Below are 8,056 nucleotides of genomic sequence, written 5' to 3'. Positions count from 1 at the left end.
CTATGGATGAATGATGTGAGGTGTACTAACCTCGTGGAAAGGGTGTACTAACCCTATGGGTGAATGATGTGAGGTGTACTAACCTCGTGGAAAGGGTGTACTAACCCTATGGATGAATAAGAGTGAACATTAGGTTCAACGATTGTTGTACAAAGGGGCGCTATTGTGGTAGAGAAACTTGGGTTCGAATTTTTGAAGAGATATTGGCAAATCATGGGCAAAACGTTGAGATGCATGATATAATGTCATGAGGGTGCATGAATGCACAAACACATGAGACATTTGTTTCATTTTCCTTTTTTTTTTTGTGCTCTCACTTTTCTTTCTTTTTTTTCTTGTTTTCTCTCTTTTTTTTTAAAACACATGTTTGAAACCTGTTGTCAATACTGTCGTCGAACTCAATGTACGTCCAAAATGCATTTCCTGAAAATAATGTAATAAGTCTTTTGAAAAGGAAAAGAGCATAACCAGGGTTCAAATTCCCTTTAACGCTTTTTGCAAACAAAACTAGCTTGAACCCGAGAAGTTGTAGAAAATGGATACGAAAGGTAGATGGTAGGATGATTATCTGTGGGTGACATTAGCATTTGAAATTTCCTCACTTGGGGAGGTCCTGTGAATATCTAAACATGCATGGCTCGCAAGGATTGCCCCAATTTTGCTATGCATGGTAAATGTGATTTGGAGAAGTGGAAAGGTTTGGGCAGGAAGGATTGCCCCAGTCTAGCGATTCTCGTTTGACGGGGAGACTTCTCATCTTTTTTTCTTTTCAATGGTTTTTCTTCTTCTTCTTTTCTTTCTTCTTTTTTGTTTTTTTTTTCAAGTGATTGTGTCATTTGTCACATCATTTTGTTCCACAGTTAAGTTCGTGAGAGAGATCAAGACAAACATTCTTCAGTCAGCGTGGACTTTAATAAGCTTGTATCGTGGCTGAAAGGCAGAGGGTTATGAAAGAAACGGATAATGAAGGCCCAAATAAGTGTTTGAAGGTTAAATTAGTTTAACAAGAATCATCTGCAAGGTGTTAAGTCAACAGGCCTCTAGGGATTTGAAACTTCGGGCATCCTTTTATTTTCATTGTTTGTTTTTTTTTTTCATTTTCTTTTCTTCCCCTTTTTTGGTCGTTTGCTTTGTTGTCTTTGTTGTGTATTTCTTTGAAACTTCATTTTCATTTCGTTTTCCTTCTCTTTTTCCAGAAATTCTCTCCTTGATTTGGATGCCCTTGATGTACCCTTTAGGTTGACATCGATATGCTAATGATCCTTGTCGAGGGTGATGAAAACAATTATAATTTATGGCTCAANAGGGTGCAATTGGAAATTTTTATCATTTGGGTGAAAGAAACAAAATGGTCACACGTCACTCTGAAGTTTGCTTGCCTTACTTTCCCCGACCTTAAACATGAAACAAAACTCTGTAACGATTGACACATTGAATCTACTCTCTTTTTCTTCCTATTTTTCTTTTTTCTTTTTATTTATTTTTTATCTTCCCAATCAAACGATCATTGGGTACACGAATCATGATGGACACTGCCCCAGAACTTGCATACGTGACAATCCTTCGTTTTGAGGGGGAATGAAAAGGTTATGGGTTCAAGTAGTATGAATGCAAATGCTTTTTCAGGGAAAGAACATCGGTTACCCCAAAACCTTGAATCAGGAAAAGACTCAACACTGACATTTTTCAAAACTCTTTTTTTTTTTTGAAAGTACTATACCTTGGACAACTTTATGGACAACGAAATCAAACATGTGTCTTTTTTTTTCACTTCTTTTCCTTGTTTTTTTTTTTTTTGTTTTTGTTTTCCACGACATCCACCAGAACCAAGCTTGAACCGACCGAATATACCCGTGATGCTTTTACCGACATGTGTCTGATTGTTTTTCATCATTTTTTTATTCACCTAAAAGCTCAGCGCGACATGCAGTACTTCAAAACAAGTGTAAACAAAAATTACGAATAAGACTACAGATTACAACAAGCTTTAAAGACAATGTCGATATCCCTTAATAGCNTTCCCTATCACAGAATCATCGTACATAGAATTTTTTGACCGCATCGGAATTAAGCGGTGACGGTAACTCCTCTCCATTCATCCCTTTGAGAATTAATGCCCCACCAAAGAATGCTTTTGTCATCACAAATGACCCTTCATAGTTTGGAGTCCATTTACCTCTAATCTTTTTGAATGGGCAAAATATTTTTCTAATGTCGGCCCGCCCTCATCAAACTCCCTTGAATGCTCCTTTTTGTGAAATGCCTTCTTCATTCGTCCTTGATACAGTTGTTCATGACACATGACTGCTGACCTTTTTTTTTTTAACGAGACTAGGCTGGTCGTATTAGGCTTGAACCTACTTAGTTTCCTCTAATTGGGTTCCCATTAACATCCCATATTCCTGGTGGGGTTTCATCTCTTTAGACCCTCGTTCGACTAATCTCAAAGTTTTGGAGAGGGTTTTGAATCATCTTCCGTATTATTGATAGGGTGCTCAACATTAGAAATATCGACATTGTTATTTTCAAAACATTCATTGTCATATCTGCATTATTTAAATTTGCAAAAAAGGAATAGATAAACAAGAGAAAAGATGAGGGATGCCAAATGACGATAAAACACAAACAAACACGATTTGATTATCACGGTGAGCATATAAACTAAAACTTCAACCCGTAAGTTTTGAATCCTAAAGCCCCGGGGAAAGCTATAGGATTAATTAAAACTATTACATGTTATTCAAAAGCATCACAGGTAAATTCAGAATCTCCTAATTGTTGAGTTACGCATCCGGGAGTAGGCCCACACGAAGCTTGAGCCTTCAGATCCATCTTCATCCTTCATTTTCGATGGCGTTTGTCGAGGTTCCCCCATGTCTGGACAATGGATTAGCCTCAATGCTAGGTTTATCTGCTTGAAACTTCAGCCACCCAGAATCGATTAGAGCTTGTACTTTATATTTGAAAGTCATACATCCCTCNGTCGAGTGACCAACGCCTCCCCCATGATAACTACACTTGGCATTTGCATCATAACCCCTAGGGTATGGAGGTTGTACAGGCTTCATCGGGCAAATGGCGACCAAGCCCTTTTCGACCAGGTTAGGTAACAACTTCGCGTATGTCATAGGGATAGGGGTGAAGTTAACAAACTGATTCCTCTTTGGGTTGGTATTTTGACCCACATTCAGATTTGGGCTCGCGTTCGCCCCAGCCCCCCAAGTTTCGGTTGGGATGCGCTGCGGTGGATAATACCCTTGTTGTTGTCGTGGCCTACTTTGATGAGAAAACGAGGCATTCGCAACATAGGAAGGTTGGCTTAAATATGGTCGATAGTTATAAGTGGGAGCTTGACCTCTCCACACGGGCACTGNCGATGCTGCATACACATCCCCTTCCTTCTTCTTTCCCGGATTAAAACTGGGTGGCTTGGAGCTTTTATCTGCGGACGGGCTACGCGCAATTTTCCCATTCTGCAACCCGATTTCTATCCTTGCGCCTATTATGATGGTATCAGCAAAATTGGCAGACACATTCCCAACCATGTGTTCATAAAAGGGTGGCTGGAGCGTATTCACAAACATTGTCACCATCTCCTTGTCATACAAAGGTGGTTCGACTTGCGCGGCTAACTCTCTCCATCGTTGGGCATACTCTTTGAAGGTTTCATTGTCCTTTTTTGTCATATTCTGCAGCTGCAGACGGTCTGGTGCAACATGCGTGTTGTACACGTACTGTTTCACAAAGGCGTCAGCCAGATCCGCCCAGCAACGAATTCGAGATGGCTCCAGGTGGGTGTACCAGTTCAACGCTACCCCAGCCAAACTTTCTTGGAAAACGTGGATGAGTAGCTGCTCATCATGAGCATATGCAGCCATCTTTCTACAGTACATGGTCACATGGCTTTTAGGGCAAGTGTTACCCTTATACTTTTCAAACTCCGGCGCCTTGAACTTAGGCGGAATTTTCAAGCCCGGAACCAAACTCAATCTGGCAGCATCCCCAAATCCGTAACTTTCGATCCCCTCGACAGCTCTCATTCTCGCCTCCAAACTCTCCAACCTACTCGTAGCTCCAACGAGGCTACTAAATCCCCCAACCACCGTGGCGTGCGGTGCAGCTCCGGCTGAAGAATCCTCCTTAGCAACCACATGCGGTACTGGGGTCACCCGTATTCCATCAGTTGCGTTGGTCTCATTCATTCCCGTACCCATCATGGGAGTCGACACTAAGACAGGTCCCTGAGTGCCGATTGGTGGTATGTTAACAGTCGTGGGAAAAGAGAATGTGGCGTGCTCCACCTCTGAGTATTCTCCTACGGGAGGAGTATAACCTGGGGGCAACCCATACAGTGGGAAAGGAACTGATTGGCTTGCAGCGTTGAACATTGGGGGACAAGGGCGAGCAGTCCCCTCAACATGTGCAGATGAAGACTCACCAGCAGTCTTCATGGATTCGAGAGCAGCCAAGATTTGGCTGATCTGGTCTTTCAGCTGGCTGACCTCAGCTCTGAGGGATTCATGCGACTCCTCCCAACCTTCCATGGCTCTTGAATTTGCCCGAGTCCGATAAGGATGTCGTGGAAATTTGGCCGTTGTGTTCCTCTTTTGTACTACGCAGCTTCAAGACTCCTCTACAGCTTCAGGACTTGCAGCCTCAAGAATCCTTTGCAGCCTCAAGAATCCTTTGCAGCTTCAAGACTCCTTTGCAGCTTCAATACTTGCAGCCTCAGGACTCCTCTGCGGCTTTTAGACCTTCCTTTTTGATTCTCTTTTCCAGTATTCTCTTGGGTAGGTGGTAATGATATTCCCCCGTGACCTCTTGCTGTGATGTGCTCTGTGTATTGTTCTCTTTCTGTGCCCTCTTTTTTTCCTTGTGATGGTGTATCATGATATATCGTTCTTGTTCTTTCTAGGCAGCTTGGTCGAAATCTCTATTTCCAGGGTTTTAAGTTTGTCTTTTTCCTCTTCTCATGTATCAATTTGATTGAATCGCCAAATGGTTCAAATATCCTTTCCCTTTAGTATCTGATTACAGGTATTGTGTAGGGATTTTTGGTTTGAGGAACAGACCTTTTCTCAGTGTCATTGCATATACACAATTTAAGCATTACTGTGCGATGCAGGATGGTAAGCACTGCTGCCAACTGCGTTGTCATCCTGAGGGGAAGCTTAGTTGACTTTGGGATTTTTGTTGTTTGTTTTTTTTTCCTTTTTTTTTATAAAAAAAAACCAAATAAAATATAGTAAAATAAACTAATAACGAGAATAAAATTAAAAAATTAAAATAATAAAAAGATAACGTAAAAACAAAAATAAAATAAAATAAAATATAAAAAAGTAAAATATAATAACAACGAAAGAAAAGAAAAAATAAAATAAAATAAATATAATAAAATACAATAACTCAAACATAAAATAAATTTACAATAAGAGTAAAATAAAATAAAATAAGATAAAATCGATTTTTATTTATTTATTTATCTGATCGAAATTGGGTGTTGACAATACATAAACAAACCTAAATTAAGAAAATCCATAACTACTCAATTCCAAGAATACATGAATCCCATCCATAACTACTCAATTCCAAGAATACATGAATCCCATACTGTATTGAAACATAATTAGTAAAGTTTGCTTTTATCTTTTGCTTCAATTTCGTAAAAGTAACAAGTCAACACATTACTGAGATTTTTTTTTAAAACAAAATAAATCTGTTAAAAAATTAAGAATCATCATATTTCAAAAGAATGTAGAAATTGTTAGTATAAAAACTCTTACATTTGTTTTAATCTTGAACTCACAAAAGCAAGTTAATGTAAACATTATCACAAAAATTCAACTAAAAGAAACAACATTTTATATATATGTCAAAATTTGTCAACCAAAAATCATAATACCACATTGTCAGATGAAACATTTTACCATTACATCAATTACTAATCAACCTTAATCGGAAAAACATGTTACCTCATCCTTTAAGTCCCATATTTTTTAGGCCACAAAAGCTTATACTGTAACTACAGCGAACCATTTTAAACTCAACAAATTACAAAACATGCAAACTATGAAAACCATAAATACAGTGTTTGGAGCACACAAAAACGAACTTAGAATAAAAAGAAATTATAAAAGGAAATTTGGAAATCATGAAAACCTTAAAGATAGTGTTCGAATCACACAAAAAGGGATACTCCAAACAGTAGAACTTCAAAATTCTAGACTTCGTAACAGTACAACTTACAAAAATTCATAGAACAAATCAAACCGCAGAAGACATTCAAGCACTTCAAGGACAATGAATGCATAAACAAAAACCAGTTACCAAAATGAAAGAGACAAATAGAAAAATAAAAGCCTATTTATTCAACACTTGAACCATAAACACAATATTGGCACCAGTAACAACACAAATGCCATAAATAATCGAAAAGCCATAATCAAAAAATAAATAATGGAAAAACCATTATAGAGCTTTGTAGAAATGGTGTTAAGGAACATCTAACCTTATGAAGTGAGTCTGTGGTCTCTACATCCTTTAACGGAAACCTCATAACTTTAGGAAGAAAACAACCTAAACCCCAATATACATTTATCACTGATTTGCAGAGATTTCGAATCAGATTGAGTTGGGAGAAGAAAACAGTGAGCGGGAAAGGTAAAAATACAGAAAAACCAAAGAAGACCACGTAATGTTAAGGCCAATCTGGTCACTTCGAATTTTCGGAGAAAGACAAAGACCATCAAACCAATGCAAAACAAAAGTTCCAGAACAATAGAGAAGGGTAAATTCATCATTTTATACCTTTATGCTAAGTTTTAAAAATAGCAGAATAAAAGCTTCCTAAAATGACGAAAAACCCATTCCAACGGACAAGTGACGCCATAAGCGAATGGGTATTTTGGAAAGCAAAAATTATAAAATGACAAAATAAACCATCCAGAGACAGATGTCGCCTTACTTGAAGGACTATTATCAGGATAGAAAAATGTGGAATGACAGTAAAAAAAAAATATAATGATATTTAGATAATATTTTTTTATAATATTTGAACATTGATTACGTGTCAATATGTGTTTGGTCAAAAATTATTTTACAATCAGTAATAATAATCATAAACATTATCGTGGAATAATTTTTTACTAATCACAAATTGACACGTTATCAATATTTAAATATTGTCAAAAAAATATTATCTAAATATCATTATCCAAAAAATTAAATTATTTTTATCCATTGAACAAAAGTATTTAATATTTTTACATATAAGAAACCATGAAATAAAACCGAGCTCATTGGTTATAAAGTTATTGGTGAATATTTTGGAACAATAATATATATATATATATATATATATATATATATATATATATATATATATATATATATATATATATAATATTTACAAAGAACAATTCGGTAAAATGAAAGAAATATATTCTCTTAATCATAAATTATTTTTAAAGTGAACAACATAAAGTAAATTACGAGAATATAAACTAAGTTTAAACTACCATTAAGTTCTAAATCACTATTTTGTAATAAGCATTCATTTTCTCAATACTATTTGTAATTATGTATATCAGTTAAATATTTTATATGAAGATTTTAAAGTTTAATTATTATGAGAAACTTATATTGGTTTCACAAGTATTATTTTAGATATTTGTTCCTTTTGTTTACATGAACAAGCTCAAAATTAAAATAAAAATATAAAATGGTAAAATGTTTACGTCTGTACGGTAGGGACCGGACAGTACCGAGAGGTACACATACGGACCACTCGCATAATCCTCCGGTAATCAGGAATCATAGCCTAGTCGATACCGGTGTGGTCACAGAAACGAACGGACGGCCTATAAGAGCTAGGACATCAGGAGCTAGGGCTCAGAGGGTTGCTGACTAAAGGGGGCGGACGCATACGGACGTCCCACGCTGTATGATTGATAGTCGGGACCGGGCACAAACCGGCTATCGAGAGCCTCGCGCCGTTGTCGCGAAACCTGTATAACCCGGGACGGCCGTTGAACGTCCGGTCGTCAGCAATCGCCAA

The sequence above is a fragment of the Vigna radiata genome, chromosome 6 (assembly GCF_000741045.1).
Source record: "Vigna radiata var. radiata cultivar VC1973A chromosome 6, Vradiata_ver6, whole genome shotgun sequence".
Taxonomy (NCBI): Eukaryota; Viridiplantae; Streptophyta; class Magnoliopsida; order Fabales; family Fabaceae; genus Vigna; species Vigna radiata.
The sequence above is the reverse complement of the archived record's forward strand: the minus strand, read 5'-3'. Positions refer to the sequence as shown.